This window comes from Microtus pennsylvanicus, chromosome 11, assembly GCF_037038515.1.
Source record: "Microtus pennsylvanicus isolate mMicPen1 chromosome 11, mMicPen1.hap1, whole genome shotgun sequence".
NCBI lineage: Eukaryota > Metazoa > Chordata > Mammalia > Rodentia > Cricetidae > Microtus > Microtus pennsylvanicus.
Window position 1 is genome coordinate 38,973,349 of NC_134589.1, and position 17,641 is coordinate 38,990,989.

Below are 17,641 nucleotides of genomic sequence, written 5' to 3' on the forward strand. Positions count from 1 at the left end.
GGGGCTAGTGGGGCACGAGAGCTCTAGGAAGCCGGCTGGAAGGGGGATGGAAATACCTCTCACATCCCCTACTGAAACCCAGTGGGTTTGATCTCTCAGCCTGGTACCATCATGTGCGTGGTCAGGCAGTGTTTGAAATGCGTCGTCAGTTGCTAGGGAACTTACTCTTGTGAGCACAGTCATACTTTAAGCGGGAGTTGGGGACCACATTATGGAGGTGTTCTAGGGCACCCTTGTACTTGACATCCTTGTCCCCTACCCATGCTTCTACACACAGTTCTCTCCCCTTTCCCCAGATCTCCTCTCCCAGGCAGACTTTCTATGTAGCAGAGCAGTAGCTCAGGCATCCCTTTCCCAGCATGTCAACATGATCCCCCATTTCCTGTTATTGGGGCATAGCCCACCCTAGGTTTGTTTGGTCCGGAAATGTGAAAACAGCCCCACGCCTGTCCACCCAGTGAGCTACTGAGTCCCATAACTTCCTCTCAACACCTTGTTGCCCTACAGTTGCAAAGGGGGTCTTCACGTCAAGGCGTGCCAAGTATCATTCCCTGCAGGGAATTAATGCCGTCTTCCTGGCTCTGTGTGAAACCCGAGTGAGTGAGCGTCAGCTCCTCTGGATGGTTGAAGCCAGAGCGTTCCTATTTGGATCCTGTCAATCACTTCTCTCTCACTCTCTGCTCCGTCTTCGATCCCAAGTGAGAGTCTCGGGGAAATGCAGATAAGCTAATGACAGCCTGCTAAGGAGCCCTACCATGAGCAAGACGCATTTAGGGGACCTAGTGATGGTGGAGGTTGTCCTGCATCACTAAGGAGCATCCAAGCTGTGGAAAGAAGTATAGATAGTCTTTCTGTCCTAGGAGGACTTGAGGTCCTGCTGTAAAGCGCTCTTCACCTGATGTGGAAGACCTCATTCTTGTCCCATGGGAAACTCAGGTCTGATGGGGAGACACCTTCCTCCAGGAGATGCAGGATAGGAAGGGACATCTTGTCTCCAGATGTCCTATTGGACAAGGAGTTCAGGCTGACTCGAGTGACTTGAGGGACAGCCCTAGGGAACATGACATAGGCTTTCCAGCATGGAATAGCAACAAAGTCCCAGCTGGGTGCTGTTGCCCTGAACAATCCTGGTCAACTTCCTTTCACCCCCACTGAGAGTCGTCCTCCACTGCACCCCGTATCTTTGACTGGCTCTGCTCTCCCTCTCTCCTCACTTTCCTTTCTTCAAAGTTTATTGTGGTATTTCTAAACACGTGGGACAACTCAAAGCATCACCTGGATAGCTGTCAACATTTTCATTATCATCTTCACCAAGAAAAGCCCATGGATGGCTCTGTCGTTAAACCTTACTTTGAGCATAGATCAGACACAAACCAGAATGATCTTGTCCCATAAAGGAATGCATGAACAAAATGAAAGCAGCTCTGCAAGGCAAGTATTTTTACAAATAGGGCTGTGCCAAGACTCAGACTGGCTTAGCAAGCATGCTGGAGCTTGGGACATAGGTGGATACCGTCTCACTCCATTGGCGAAAGCTCAAGTTCACAACCTGACACAATAGGCTACTAGGTGCACAGGATAAAGCTAAGGTTCCAGGACTCAGTCCCCGTAAGGCTTATTTTGCTAATGAAGCAAAACAAACAGCGACAATGACAAACATTTCTCACAGTATGTCTGATAGTATTCTTTGCTCCAGACACTTCTGTATGTGTGTCATTAAGAAAAGCTCACATTGTGTATCTGTGTGTGCCTTAGGATGGGATAAGGGGGTGGGGACTGTATTAGTGAGATAGCAAGATGCTCAAGTCTTAAGTATGTCACACATATCCCTGCGCCTCTCTTATCACTGCTGTCATCTTGCAGAAGCACCACAGATACCATTTGGGAAGAAAAAAAAAAACAGGGCAGGAGAGACAGCTCAGTTACTAAAGGCTCCTGCTGCCAAGCCTGATGACCCGAGTTTGATCCCCCAGGACCCACACAGTGGGAGGAGAGAACCAACCCCAGCAAGATGTCCCCTGACCTCCACACAAGGGCCACAGTATGTATTCAATCCACATTATACACACACCCTACACACCACATTCGTGCGCGCACACGTGCGCACGCGCATGTGCACACAACACACACTAGAAATGCACAGATTTAAAACTATAGAAACAATCCTTCCCGAATTTCACACAGTCTGAACTCGTGATTTTGAGACTCACCCATGTCGCAAGTCAGTCCCTTTGTACCACTGAGCAACAGTCACCATTCCCCTCCCCCATTCTCCTGCTTGTGGACAGCTGTTTTGGGGGACTTTCCAACAGGGGCTGCTGTGTGGTTCTGTGTTCTTTCTGCTGGGTCATCGATTAGGTAGAGGTGAGCATTCACGCCATACGTACTGTGGGGTGGGTGTCGGCGTCTCCTCCTCTCCATCGGACTGTCTGTGCTTTGTTATCACACTGTAAAAGTTCTTCCCATGTTTCCAACCCAAGCCCCGCACAGGCACATTTTGCAATACGTTTCTTTCCAGTGAGACTCTGCTCACTGTAACTGTTTTTGATGAACAGACGTTTTGCATTTTTATGAAGTCTAAATGACCTCCTTTTCTTTTATAATGATCATTTTATTACATTTCATTTGCTTATGCATGCACACATACTTATGCATGCGCGCGGTGTGTGAGTGCGGGCACATCAGTCAATCTGATGGTAGCCCTAGTTCTACCAGGTTGGAAAAAGAAAACCCAACTTGCTCAGGAGGACCTTTTCTTTCTTTTTCCAATTTTGTTCTCATGATGAACTTGTGGGAGTTGGTTCTCTCTTTCTACCATGTGGGTATCAGGATGGATCATCAGGCTTGGTGGCAGGGGTCTTTACCCACTGAGCCATCTCACCAGCCTACAACGGTCAGGTTTTGCCTTTTATTGAAGAAATCTTGCCTATTGGCAGAAGGTAAGACTCTTGTTCTATTCTAAAATCATTACATTTTGCCTTGTGCGTCTGACCTCACGATTCATCTCGCAGTAGGTTTTATGCATCGTGCTGGATGGGAGTCCAGTTTGTGTTTTCCCACGTGAGTAGCCAGTTGTCTCAGCCACTTTTGTTGAAGAGTTGCTCTACCCACAGAACCACCTTGGTCCCTCACTGAAAATCGAAATGCCGTGTCCACACAGGTCTTCCCAAATCTCTGTTTTCTATAATTCCATTGTCTGGCCATTCATTATCCCGTCTTGGTGCTGCCCTTGCTTTTCATCAAGCCTTGAAATTAAGTCATGTAGGTCCTTCCACTCTGTTCTTCTTTTCCAAAATTGCCTTGGATAGTTCAGATTCTGCATTTTCATATACATTTTAGAATAAGCTAATCAATTTTGACCAACAAGGAATGCTAGAAATTGAGATTGTATTGAATCTATAAAATCAAAAAGAAATTTATAGATTATAGAGAATCAACACTTAACAGTGTCAATCTTGCTAATATATGCCGTTCAATTAAGTCATTCATAATTTATCTGTTTTTATATCTTATAGTTTGTAATATATAGATTTTATGAATCCTTTGTTAAATGCATTCCTAAGCATTTTATGGTTTTGATTATATAATGGTAGTTTTTTTTTGTTTTTCAGCAGTATGTTGCTATTGTCTGAAGATCAAATTGGATTATGCAGTGTCATCTTATCCTATGACTTTGCTAAACGCACACGTCAGCTGAAGCTGATGTTCTGTAGATCATGTTGGATTTTCTACATAAACAATCATGTCATCTGTGCATGGAAATAGCTCTCGTTCTTCTGTTATGAACATCGGGCCTTTCACCTCTTTGTCAACTTTAATTAGGGACAATCTGGCATCAGAGTTATATAGAATCATAAAACAGTGAGCGAGTATTTACCTTCTTTTATTTTTAGAGGACTATTGTTATTCCTTCCTTAATGTCTGATGAGTTCTTAATGAAATCACCCATTTCAGGGCAGGATAGGAATATTTAGTTTGTCCATTTTATCATGTGTCAGTTTTTCTAATTTGAGTTTTTCTAAGAGTATATTTTGTCTAAGTTGCAAATGATGTCTTCTAATGTCTGTGTCTAATATCTAAGATCTGTAAAAACAAAAGTATCTCTTCAATGCCTGGCACCTGCAAGCTGGGGTTTCTTTTCCTTTCACCAGTCTGGCTTGTCTAGCTCTCTCGACCTTTATTTTAGCTTTTGTTTTAACAGTGCTCTTGCTTCTGGCTTTTCTGCAAAGGTCAGTGATAGAAATTTTACGTCTTTCTATTGTCCAACTGCTTTCAAATACCTTCATCTTCACCTCCTTCCTTCATCCTGCCTTAGGGGAAGAATCATCCTTGAATCTTCTCAGATCAACCTTCCATGTATATATCTGAGACCAGTCGCATGTTCTCAACTCCCATATCCTTTCCTAAGCATCCCCAACAAAGCTCGTGATCCTTCTTCCTTCCATAGTATCACGTTCACTGGTATCCACACCACAGTCCCTCTTGAGGCACCTACAGCACTTGATCAGCAGTACCGACTACAAATCTCTGCCCTAACTTGTCTCTTTGATTTTTTTCTTGGTAGCACTGAGGAATTGAATCAGGGCCTCATGTCACTGGGCAGACGCTTTACCACCAAACAACAGCCCCAGTTTTCATTAATTTTTTTTCTGAGATAGAGTTTCCCTAAGTTGCCCAAGCTGATGCTGAACTTGTGGCCCTCTTGTCTTTCAGGCCCCTGGAGCTGGGGTTATAGGTTCGAGGCGCAGGAATTTTTTGGGATTTCTCTCACGCTTTCCTTGTCCCGCAGAATAGTTGCTGCCCCAGTCTCACTGGAGAACATTCATTTTATTTCTGCACGACCTCCTGCTAAAGCCAGGCACGACCAACTGCTTCCTTGCTCTGCGGGTCTATTGGGCAGACGTGGTGGAGTCTGCTGCATTTCACTGCGTGCATTTGTTGAGGCCTTTGTTTCTCCCAACCGGTCCGCAGTCCTCGAGGGCAAGAACTGCATCTGCTCCTATTTATAGCGTTAGCACATTGCAGAATTTCAGGATATTTGTTGATTGCATATGTGACATTTGCATTTTATGAAGATCAGGGTTTCCATGTAGAATCACTCAACTGTGTTCCATCGGGTCCCTTTCAGCTCCCCGAGTCCCTTTTCTTCCAGTGTGCACCCACTGCTACCTTCTGGTTCTGCTCTGTAGCTGTCAGCTTCTCTTCATGGTCTCCCGTTTTCTCTTCTGAACCTTCAGTATCCATTGCCACCACTGAGGCGGTGGAGCAGCCTTGCCTCACTAGGAAGCCCTCATCTCTGAACAGACCTCTTGGCTCTGCTCCTGCTCTCACGGCAGCCCTTTGCCCCTCCCAGGCAGTGACTCGCTTCCCTGAAACACATCAGGAGAAAGTTTCCCTGTGCTTTTCGCTGCTCACAGATAAAATTTTAAAAAATTAAAAAGAAAGTAAATCCCCTGCTGTTTGCTGAGCATCTACTACACAGCAGGATCTGCATTGATATTAGTTAAGCATTGCTCTTTCTAGAGGGCACACGTTAGCCTTCTTGTAAAGACGAGAAAATGGAGGCTTAGAACATCTAGCAACCAACCAAGGTGGAAATGCAATCCAACTTTCTTACACGTGAAGCCTTCAAGCTTGATTCCTAACTCTCCTCTGTCTTCAGGGAATAAACTAGATAGGAAGCCATGCTTACCCTAGCACTGCTTTCCAGAACGGTCTTGAACACTGTTACCTTTGGTATCTTCCTTCTCTGTCTCCCAGTGTTGGAGTCTACTTACCCTCCCCCCGCTAGTGGAGCCTTGCTGAGCTGCTGCCCTCCTTAAAGCCTCATGCAACTTCCATCTGGAAATCCTGCCTCATACTGTCAGGGATATTCTGTCTTGTTTTGGTGCATTATAGCCTGGACTAATGTCTGCATGTATTCCTGTAGTTGTTGATTGCTTAAACCCAGCACACAGCTTTGAGACCAGGAGTCAAGAGAACAGTCCAAACTCAGCTTTGGGATCCCTCATCTCTGGGCACATACTCAGAATAATGACTGTTCACTGAATGTGTCATGCCTTCTGCACCCTCCCAGCCAGCACAGGGCTGCAAGCACAGACGATCCTCATAAATGCTTGTGTTGATGAGGGTTCTCCATGTGTTTCCTCCCTGATTCATTCACCCATGGATCCTCCAAGAAGTCTTAAGTGCCAGGCAGTTGATGAAGATGATGTTAATGATGGCTATGATAATGTTGTCTTCATCAATTCTGACTACCATACCAAAGCACCATAAACTTGAGATATACCATACCAAAGCACCATAGCCAAAGATATATCTACCATTGTCTCAATCATGCTGAACATGGGATGCAGTATTCTCAGGCACTGGGGAAGGTCCTTTTCCAGCTTGCTGAACATGGCTTCTTGTTTCATCCAGGCAAAGGACTAGTGAGACAGCTCCGCAGGCAGAAGCACCTGATGCCAAGCCCACTTGAGTTCAGACCCTCAGAGTTCAGATACCCAAAATCCACATAATGCGACAAGAGAACTGAATCCTAAAAGTCCTCTGACAGTTCCACTCTAAATAAAATAGGGGTAGAAGAGAGCAGATAATCTCTCCAGGTCCTTTTTATCAGGGTGCTGATCCTACTCAGGAAGTCTCATCTTCATGATGCGATTGCCCCATAAGGTCTACAGCTTCTAATGCCATCCTACTGATGGGTCGGGATTTTAGCACATAGACTGGGAACAGACTCTCTGCTTATTATGAGGACACACTGCCAGTGAGCATTAGGCTGGATCATTTAGAGGGTTTATAGAATTCAGTCCTCACAACGAGTTGATGGTGTAAGCACCACAGTTAGGTTCATATCACAGAAGAGAATATAGAGGCAAAAAGACTAAAAATTTCTTTGTAAATGACAGACCAGGAGCCAAGAGAGCAGTCCAAACTCAGCCCCCATCTCTGGGTACATTTATTAATACTTAGAATAATGACTGTTAATGACTGAGTGTTTCAAGCCTACAAGACTCAGAGCCAACCACATTACATACATTGCTTTATTTTAATACTTCGGTTACCTTTCAGCTGTTGCGGGGGAAAAACACCATATAACCAAGGCATTTGTTTTTGTTTGTCTGTTTGTCTGAGACAAGGCCTCTGGAGCTATCTCTGGCTGTCCTGGAACTCACTCTGTAGACCAGGCTGGCCTCAAACTCACAGACATCTGCTTGCCTCTACCTCTCGAGTGCTGCGATTAAAGACAACTCAAAGAAGGAAGGGCTTATTTTGGGTTTCTAGTTCCGTAAGAGCCCATCGCATCACAGTGGGGAAGGGTGGCAACAAGCACCAGGCATGGTGGCAGGAACAGCTGAGAGCTCATATCCCAACCACAAGCATGGGGCAGAGAAAGCCAACTCTCAGAATCACTCCCCCACCCCCGCTGCCCAGTGATACACTTCCTCCAGCAAGACCACACTCCTAAGCCTCCCCAAAGAGTCACAAACTGGGGATCAAACACTCAGATGCCAGAGGCTATTTCATCTCCCACCCTGTCTTACTTAGTGTTACTATTGCTGTGATAAAATAACATAACCAAAAGCAAACTGGGGAGGAAAGGGTTTATTTGGCTTACCCTTCTGTATTGCTGTTCATCATTGGAAGAAGTCAGGAGAGGAACTCAAACAGAGCAGGACCCTGGAGGCAGGAGCTGATGCAGAGGTCATGGAGGGGTGCTGCTTACTGACTTGCTCTTCATGGCTTACTCTGCCTGCTTTTTTATAGAACCCAGGATCACCAGCCCAGGGATGGCACCATCCACAATGTGCTCAGCCTTCTCCTAACAATCACTGATTTTTTTTTTTAAAAAAATGCCTCATGGGTTTGCATATGGCTGTATGGAGGCATTTTCTCAACCGAGGCTCCCTCCTCTCTGATCATCTTTCTCTGACGTCAAGTTGACACAAAACTAACCAGCACACCCACCAAAACTTTGCATGTGTGTGTCTGTGTGTCTGTGTGCCTGTGAATAAGCGCATACTTGTCATTTGTATGTTTGTATGTGAATGTGTGTAGCGATTAGAGATCTTCTCCAGTCTCTTTCCATGTAACGTTTCGACACAGAGTCTTTCTCTGAACCTGGAACTCACCAGTTTGCCTAGACTAGGTGGCCAGGGAGTCCTGAAGGCAGACCCTTCCTCTCTCACTTCCCCAGCACTGGGATCACAGGCGTGCCATCTCCCCTGCTTTAGACACGGGTGACGGGGATCAACACGCAGGTCTCTGTGTTTGCATGGCAAGCACTTTACCGACTCATCTTTTAAAAGTCAGTATTAGGATTCGCACGTCACAGGCAAGGAGGTAAGGCCTCGGAGAAAGTAAATTTGCTGGAGGTCATGAGTAAGTGAGATGCCGAGCTGGGGTAGAGCCCAGGTCTGTGTAACTCGGAGGCAGGCGCTCACTATCCTGAATTCTGATGCCTCTGCCAGACCCCAAGAAACCCCTTTAGAGGTTATCCTGCCCAATCTGCTACTTGATGGGCAAAATCATCCTGAGAATCCCTGATTGAAGATCTGCTAGCCCAGCTTGAATCGTCCTGGAGCTGGGGCCCAATTCCCTCCCGCATAGCCCATCTGTGGCCGTGCAATGCCAGAGAACTCGACTTTTCTAATATGCACAAGAAACCTTCCTCAGTCTCAAATAAGTGCCCTCCCTGCCCCCACCCGCACTCCGCCGCAAAGACCCAAATCCCCTTTCTTAGAACTCCATCTTTTCCTTGGGAAGAATAAGTCAAATCCTAGGCAGAAAAAGAGCATGTGCCTGCCCAGGGAGGGTTGTGTAGTGGGGAGGGGAAGCCAGAGAAGTCTCCGGACTCCCTGAGAAGGGATGTTCATGTGTTCTGGGCTTTTCATCTTAAGTGGTTTCCGATCTGTCTGGCTGAGCGATGGCCTGGAGCCACCCCTGTTTAACATTCATGTGAATTCCAGGCTGGGCTATTGCCGAAGTAAATCACTTTGCTTGCTTCCATCCCCTCCCCAGTCCCAGCCCCCCCTCCCTCCCCAGGACAAGGAGCTCCTTGGTTTCCATAGCAACAAGGCCATCTGTTTCTAATGGCATCCCAGGCCAGAAGAAGTTCATTCTGTCTCAACTTCACTAAGTTAGAGGTAGCAAATCAGCAATCAGGACAGAGATGGGAGAGGGGGTGGGTGCGTAGGTCCTTCTTACTCCAATCTCCTTCTGAGCAAGGCAGCGGTCAGAGTTGGAGAAGCCCACTGAGGTCATGGAGCCAATGCATTCCCTTTATGTGATGGGAAACTGGGCCAGGGGAGGGAAAGCAGTAGACAGGGCGCATTAGCAAAACCGCTGGGTCCAGTGGGCAGCTGATAAACATTCGTGGGATGAATCACAGAATCGTAAAGAGTTAGAAGCAGCCAACACATTATGCAAAACTCCCATCCAGTGCAGGGAAGTGTCCAGAAATCATACTCTACAACAGAAGGCTGTCCAAAGAACGCTTGGATGCCTCTGGTAACGGGGAGGTCACTCTCCTGCTTCTACTGCCAGACACTTCGAATAGAGAAAGCTCTTCTGCATACTTGCATTCTTCTGGCCTGCCTCCCTGGAAGCTTGCTGCTCACTCCCTTCTCATACACTGTCTTGCTGCCTGTCTCTGCAGGTTGCTGAGGAGAGAGTTCCTTGTCTCTCGGGGATCTGGACAAGGAAGCAATCACCCAGAGGCCCAGAGAAAGGTTAAGAACTCAGGTGTCCAGTTGTCCTGGCCCAAATAAGGACAGAGGAGAGGAGAAGGAGGCCCCTCTTCCCTTTTCATGTCAGGCAGGCCCCCAGGGGCTAATTCTACCCTCTTCTTGTTCTCTGCAAGCTGCCAAGTTTATGATTTGTCCTTTCTACCTGTCCATTTTTCCCACCCATAAATGCCTGTTTCTGCAAGGCAAGAAAGAAGTACTTCTGCACATCAGGCCCTGGTTGTGTGTGCATGCACATGTGTGCATGTGCATATGTGTGTGATTTGTATGTGTGTATGTGTGTGTTTGTGAGTATGTGTGCACGTATGTATTTGTGTGTGCCATGCATATATGTGGGCATATACGCGTGTGGGCATATATGAGTATTTATCCATTTCTTCGAGATCACTTTGATGAACTAGTCAATAGAAATGTCCTATAGCAGGAAAGATGTGTTTGGTTCATGATTTCAGAGGTTCAACCAATGGTGGCTTCCTCCCAGGCATCACGGTAGCAGAAGTACTTAACAGAAGAGTTGTTCTGGACATGGAAACAGAGTGGGAACACAGGTGCTGTGCCAGCTTTCTTCTCTTCTTTTATTCTCTTTGGTTCTCCAGCCTATGGATGGTGCCAGGTGTTGGGGGGCAGTCTCTGCAAACACCGTAGCCATCGGACTGTCATCAGAAAAAAGGAAGTTCATCATAATTCAGTAGCTGGTGTTAGTTCAAACTTCAGGAGTCTGACACCAGATAGGTTATTTTAGGCGTACTTAAATACAGCACGATTTGGAAAAACGTTTCCTCATGATAATTAACTCAATCCAGTGTGCACAATAAAGCATAAGACATAATTACATTGAGACTCTTGTAAAGTACAAGGGATATCTCCCATTAAGATAGATTCTATAGACTAGCAAAAGAAGCAGGCTCAGGGCAAACAAGGCTCATGATAAGAATCTGGAGGAGCTAGTGTGGCCTGGGCATACAGATAGTGTAGAGATCACCAGGCTATTAGCTACCTTCATCCCCAGCCTTCCGGGTGGAAAATAAGTTATGCCTTGCTCCGGTTGTAGAGTCATCCCTGTGTGTTTGACATTCCTGCTTTCCCTAGCACTTCTCAGTGAGCACAAGGACCTACATGTCTCCTACAGTACCATCCACAATCAGGGTGGGTCTTTTCCCCTTAGCTAATCCTTTGGAAATGCCTCACAGACATACCCCCGATGTGGACTTCAACTTCCTGTGTGATTCTAGATTCAGCCAAGTTGAAAGTGAAGAATAACTATCCCAGGGTTGGCAAAGATGGTTCTAGCCATGTCCACCTACCCAGTCACTGACTTCCCAGCCACTATGAGATCAAGACATCCAAAGAGAATGTTTATTATGGGGGAAGTTCCTTATGGGTGCTCAAGTGACCCACTTAGCCAAGAGGGGTTCTAGGAAAGAGCAATCAAGGTTTCTATCTCAAACAATAAAGTGGGCGGGGATAGAGACACCTGATGTCAGCTCCTGATGTCCATACACATGTGTACTCGTGTGCGCACACAACATGTGCACACATATGTGAACACACGCACACACAACAAAGGATCCTAAGGCTCTGCTTACCCAGCACCCAACATCTGAATAAAAAGTTGAAAATCATCAGTACTAAATGCTGTTTTGTTTTGTTTTTTCTTTCAGCACAGAGCCTAAGGTATTTAAAAACATCTGGGTGATGAGCTGGCTGACTCTGTTTTTCTTCCAGATGTTCAGCCCCCTAGGCTCAGCCTGAGTAAGAATATTGTGGAGACTTCTGGAGGCTTGGAAGCTGAGGGTTCTAGCCAAGGAAAGGGAGGAAGGGTAACATGTCCTGTGGACCCTTTGTCCCAGCTCACCCAGCATCCTTTGGAGACCTTGCCCTTGGCTGGGAGCATTCACCCTCCTCCCACCTCTTACACAGCCCCCAGCTGCAGGCGGTGGGGCAACATCATGTTTATACATCTTCCTCTGGGATCTAGACAGTCCAGCACGAATTAGCTAGCTAGCGTCTCCTAGCTCTGGATTATGCAGGCAGTGACTCTTATCGAATCTGGCAACCAGATTTATGAATCCGTCGATATTTATTGCAGAGAACAATCTATCTTCAAGTCTGGTCTATGCACACAAAACCCTGCTCTGGGCACACCCAAGGGGTCTTGATACTAAATGTTGTAAAGGTCTTTGTGAACACATCAGAGGTGGGAGCAGCAAACAGAAGGCTGACATCAGTGAAAAAAAGAAGGGAAATATAAGGTGGGGGTGATGTGTCGGTTAGAAGGGGGATGTCTACTTTATGGGTCACATACTTGACCTGATCTGACATCTCCAACCCTCTCCCTCTCTCTTCTCCACCTGATTGGACACAAGTCAACTAACAGTTGTGTGATTTGATATGAAGCAGAACGCAAAACTCGATGGAGTGCACGGTAATGCATGGGAAACGTGCTGTCACTTCTTCCTAATTAGTGACTCTTTTGTTCCCTCCCCTGCCCACTGGCCCATTAAAGAAGAAAATGGAGCCTGCACTCCCTAGTTGTCTTCTAATGGGCCACAGGAAGCCAAGGTTATGACTCAGCTAGAGTGGACAGGAGGGAGACCATTTATGAGGCTCTCATTTGCATATGTGCATCGATTGGCTGAATCCTTGCCAGTACTCAGTTTAAGGCAGAGAGAACCCAGGTACCACCCACTCAAGAGCAGTGGGCTCCTTTGGAGAACTAGGAAGGATAGTCTATTGAATAGAGCCCAACTCATTGGAAGGACAGAAATAAGGGGCAGAGCTTAAGATGGGTGGAAAGGAAGAAAGTAGGTTTCCCAAAGCTGTTTCCTTCTGTCTCTATTTAGCCCTAGTGTGATCTCCTGCCCTGCCCTGCCCTGCCCTTCCATTATTCCTCTGACCCTGTACCCCAAGATGACTGTACTCCAGGTCCTTAGCCCACAACTCATTCCATACAACCTTTCTTAGAGGAAATCCAAGGCTCTAGGACAGCCTTAAAGGCTGTGAGGGACTGCAAACAGCCTTGTGGACAGCGGGAGCCACTGATGGCCTCAGAGGAAAAGCTTGCTCAAAGTCATGCTTCACTGAGGTCTCTGTAGGGGGTTGGGATGGGGCTGGGTGAGAATGAGGCTGGCAGAGGTGCCCTGGACACTCCTGGCTCTTGACATTAGACACGGAATGGACAATGACCCTCTGTAAGGAAAGGGTAGATCCCTGGAAGCTGAGGATACTACAGGGCAAAGAGGAGCTGGTCCCTGGGACACGGAGTTTCTCCTTGTTGGTACCTCGGAAAGAATACCTGCCTCCATCACTCTGAAATGGCTCCCAGAGTTTGGGATGGAACTCTCAGATATCCACATAGTACTGGAGAGATCTGGGCACCCCAAAGAGGTCAAAGATAGCAAGGTGTGTGCTGATTGATGGTTCACCCAGTGACGATCAGAGTCCAGGTAGTCACTGCTGCCCCTGGTCCAGCTAAGGCAGGTGAATCTGTCACAGGTGCCGAGAGCGCCTGCTGTGCTCTGGGCTCTGCTAGAAACTCTCGAGGGCCAAAGCCAGGTTACATTGCACCACTGAAGGATGCGGAAGACAAACACACCTACCATGTCCCCAGGAGATGATGGTGAGTGCGGTGGGAGTCACAGCGGCATGAGATGCAGCGGCCTATGAAGGTCTGCAGGGCGCCCTCTCATCTCCCTTTTGCTGTGTTTTTGTCTATGGCTGCCATTGACTCTGAATATCTTCTCCTCTTTTTCTTTTGCAACACATATACACACATGCATCCATGCACACACGCTCACACACATGCACACGTGTATACGCACACCCATGTGCACATACACGCATAGTCTCACACATCTGCACTCACACACTCACTCTTACACACTCCCACATATTCCCCCCACACACTTTCTCACTCTTCACACACACACACACACACACACACACACACACACACACACACACATACACGCATGCGCGCGCACACACACATACTCACTCCCCTGCCCCTGGTGCCAGCCTAGCTCCTCCTGATTGAGCACAAACGTGTGCTGTGATAGAAAAGCGTTAGACTTTAATCAGTACAATCACCGAGGCTGCTCAATGGAAATGGCCTTACATCCGGGCTTCTACTTCCTTCCAAAACCACTCATTCACAGCTGAGCAATTTTACAGGTGACCCCTCCTAGCAGCCACACCTCTTCAACCTATGGCCTAGGTGGGGCTGGCTTCTGCCTGCAAGAAACCACTGACCTTTTTGTCTTAGTGACAGTGTCCTTTGAGCTGATGAGGGAGAGGGACTTGATCGGGGGAGGGGGAGGGAAATGGGAGGCGGTGGCGGGGAGGAGGCAGAAATCCTTAATAAATAAATAAATTAAAAAAAAAAAGAAACCACTGACCTCCCTCTGTGATGACACACTTCCATGGCAGGACTGTCAGAAAATCAGGGTAGAGCGGTCTGCACAGGGTAGAGGACCAAAGCTCTACCTCATGAGCTCCTACAGGAGACAACCAAACACACCCGTACATCAGGACTGGACGGAGTAGGAGGTTGCAGACAGAGATGCAAGAGAAAGGGCAGGGCTGTGGAGGTGGGACCATGGGGAGTGGGGTTTATCAGCAAGTCCAGGAAGGGGAAGAAAGGGAGGCAAGCACAGAGCCAGGCGACCAAGATTTCACAGGCTCAGAGGCCACATTTTGCCTGTATGGTCTGAGAGCATCATGGAAGCTCACGTGTCAGTGACAAAATATATAGCCAGGGAATATATATGGGAATATAGCCAGGTCAGTGGGGCCACAGGCCCTGGGGCCCATGGGGTCAGATAATCACTGCAGGGAGCATCCTTTTAAGAATGAAGCTCAAGAGACAGTGGTTTCATTTCTCACCTGGCAGGGAGCCATGGCTGCCCCCACAGCCTCCATTCGTCATCATGTCTGCAGGGGGCCAGGCGGCTGCCCCCACCAGCCCAGGCCTGGACCAGGCACACTGTGTGCACCTAGTTTCCGTTTTTGACACCAGGGCCACAGCTTCTATCCCAGAGTGTCACGCAGGTGCAATGTCCGGTCTGTTGGAGTCGGCCAGGTACAGCCTTGTTATACATGCCAATCTGGGTTCCCTGAGCACCCACTAAAAGTTTCAGATTCTTGTGTCCCAGAACAAAGATTTGGAAATGGACATGTGGCCAGTAACTGAAAAGGAGACAGTTTCTGAAAAAAAAAAAAACCACTTCTGAGCTTGGAAATGGGCCAGCTCTGGAGAGAAGCCAAGAACCTAAGGAGACAAAGCAGGGGGCAGCTTGGGAACATTACTTTTTTTATGGTTCATTTACATACAAGGCACTCTTTCTGAACATGCTCTTTTTGGCTACATGCTGTGGTGCATCCAGTCATTCTCTGCCATTTGTTTTTCTCCAACCTTAATCCTGATACCCCTGGATTCCCCCGTCTCTACCCTACTACCCTATTCTCCAGCCTTACCCTAGCTGTTTACTGCTTTACATGGCCAGTTTGCTCTGTTGTGACTGACAAGCTTAACAGATAGCATTTGTTTTCTTGACTTGGCCTCAGCTGAAATCAGAGAGGAAGAGCTTGGGCTCTTTCTGGATCCTATGCCCTGTTGTGTGACTTAACAAGTCCCTGGGTCTCTTTGACCATCAGCATCTACTGCTGTGTAGTATCCGGGTGACAAAGGTGCCCAATCTATGCAACAGCTGGAAGACTGGGTGTGACAGGCATATAGAGTGGGCAGAAAGCCCCAGATGAACCTTGGCTTTTATTATAGCAGCAGCCGGAATGATGGGCCCATTCTTGGAGCATGCAAGGCCAAGGTACAGGGAAGCAAAGTTCCTGGAGCCATTAGAACTCAGGGCTCTGCTTAGAGACTGGGGTCTCTGAGGGAAGCTGTTGTCCCAGCATACCAGGCCAGGTCTCAGCTCCGTGAGCCATGCATCGTCAGTCCACACAGCTAAGTCAGTTTCTGTGAGAGCCTGTCTGGCTTGGTGTTGAACTTCTCCAAGGAGAGGCTTGTTGAACCAATCTCCTGATTTTCCTCTTTAATGCATAGTTTTGACAGGTTATAGAAAATGACGTAATGGGGCAGGGTGGGGAGAGTCGAACATGAGGATGCAGGGCATTCAAATCCTCACCCCAATGAGCCTGTTGCCCTTGGCCAATGGCCTCTCCTTCCTGAGTCTTAGCAGTAAGTTTTTGTACTGATGTTCCATTCACGGCCCTGAGGATCAGGGGTCTTTCTGATTGCAGAAAATCTATTCAGAGGATCAAAAATAAATCAAAGCCAAATTCCAGTGCCCAAGTTGAAGGCTGCCCATCTGTGAAAGGCAGATTGAAATTATCCTGTGTTTAAAAAGGATGAGAGGGGGAAACACATCAGAAAATCGTGGGGCTGAGAATAGGAAGCATACTTCCACAACCCCAGCCCAAGAGAGCACAGGTAGCTGGGAGGAACGACAGCTAAGAACACGGACCCTGTGATCCTCCATGGGAAAGATCTACTGGGGAGGGAAGAGGAGGAAGTGCCAGCAGAGGCATGGGAAAGGGGGAAGCTGCCGGGGCCCGCTGAAAGTTCTGGCCTGGGACAGCAGTTGCATTGGAGATTGGGCTAGGAAGAGAAATGTTCCCAGTCTAAGCAGTTGTCAGCTTTCCGTTGAAGGGGTGGATGACAAGGTTGCCCTGTGAGGTGGTATCCCAGGCCACTCGGGTGCAGCAAGATTCACGTTTGGATATACCCCTTGTTCAGTTACTTAGAGCAGCAGTGCTGGGCATTGGGTAGGGGTAGGGAACAGACTGGGGTGAAGAATAGTGTACCAAAGCCAATGGGGGCTAGACTGGGTCAGATGGGAGACAGGCAGTGGCACCCCTGGATGGGGCCATCATAGTGTAGGGATATGGATGAGGCCATTAAAGGATGCTTGAGGGTTGATACCCAAGGGAGGATTGGAAAAATTAAATAACTTGATTTGTATCAGAGAAGGCAGAGGTTTGTGGGGCGGTGTCCCAGGTTGGGGGGGACAGAGGCTTGCAGGTGCAAGTATGCATGAAGAACAAGAGGGGGTACAATGTCATGATTCACAGCTTCCAGGCCTGCTACCCACAGCTAGGATGCAGAGCCCAAATAAGGACGGCCCTAGCTCCATGGGGCTCCATGCCTCAAGAGCTGGGTGGGCCAGAGACTGGGCCAGAGGTGAAGCCAGGTTATGCTAAGCTCATCAGGGCCCTACATCTGGGAACTGAGGGTCGTATCCTGACAATTAGTGTGTGGCAGTGAGCAGGTGAGCTGACGGGAAGCTCTGAGAGAAGCCAGAGTCCATGCCAGATAAGGAAAAATCCTGGCCAGCTCTGGCAAGGGTGAGGACTGGTGGTGGACACGAGGGAGGAGAGAGACAACAAAACTCAGAGCCCCTGCACCAGGGGTCCCACGGGGTCTTTATGTTAGCATGAGCAGGTTTATGCTCCTGACACCAATACTTTAGAATGTGATTCCTGATTTGGTGAAGTCTGCGAGGTGGGGATGGTCTTCGGCATTCAGGAACAAGCCCAAGGAGTTTGGATCATGATCAGGCAGGCTCTGAGGGCCACTCAGGTGAAGTTCCCATGTAGGCTTGTAGGCTGGGGGAAGGGATGGGGAGAGTCCAGTTGAAGCTGGAATGGCTCTGTAAGTCCCAATGTGGTAGAAAGGAATGGCTGGCCTGAGCAAGGGAGCCCTGAGGATCGGGGACAACTTTGTTATTCAGGGTGCTTCTTGCCAGGTGTGGGTTATGATTCCTGAAAATGAAAGGACAGGCATCCTTTCCTCCAAGATGGCCATTCATGACTTATGCCCTCTTCTCTGTACCCCATCGCATACCCAGTGAGCACAGGCCACCCACAGGTCCACCCTT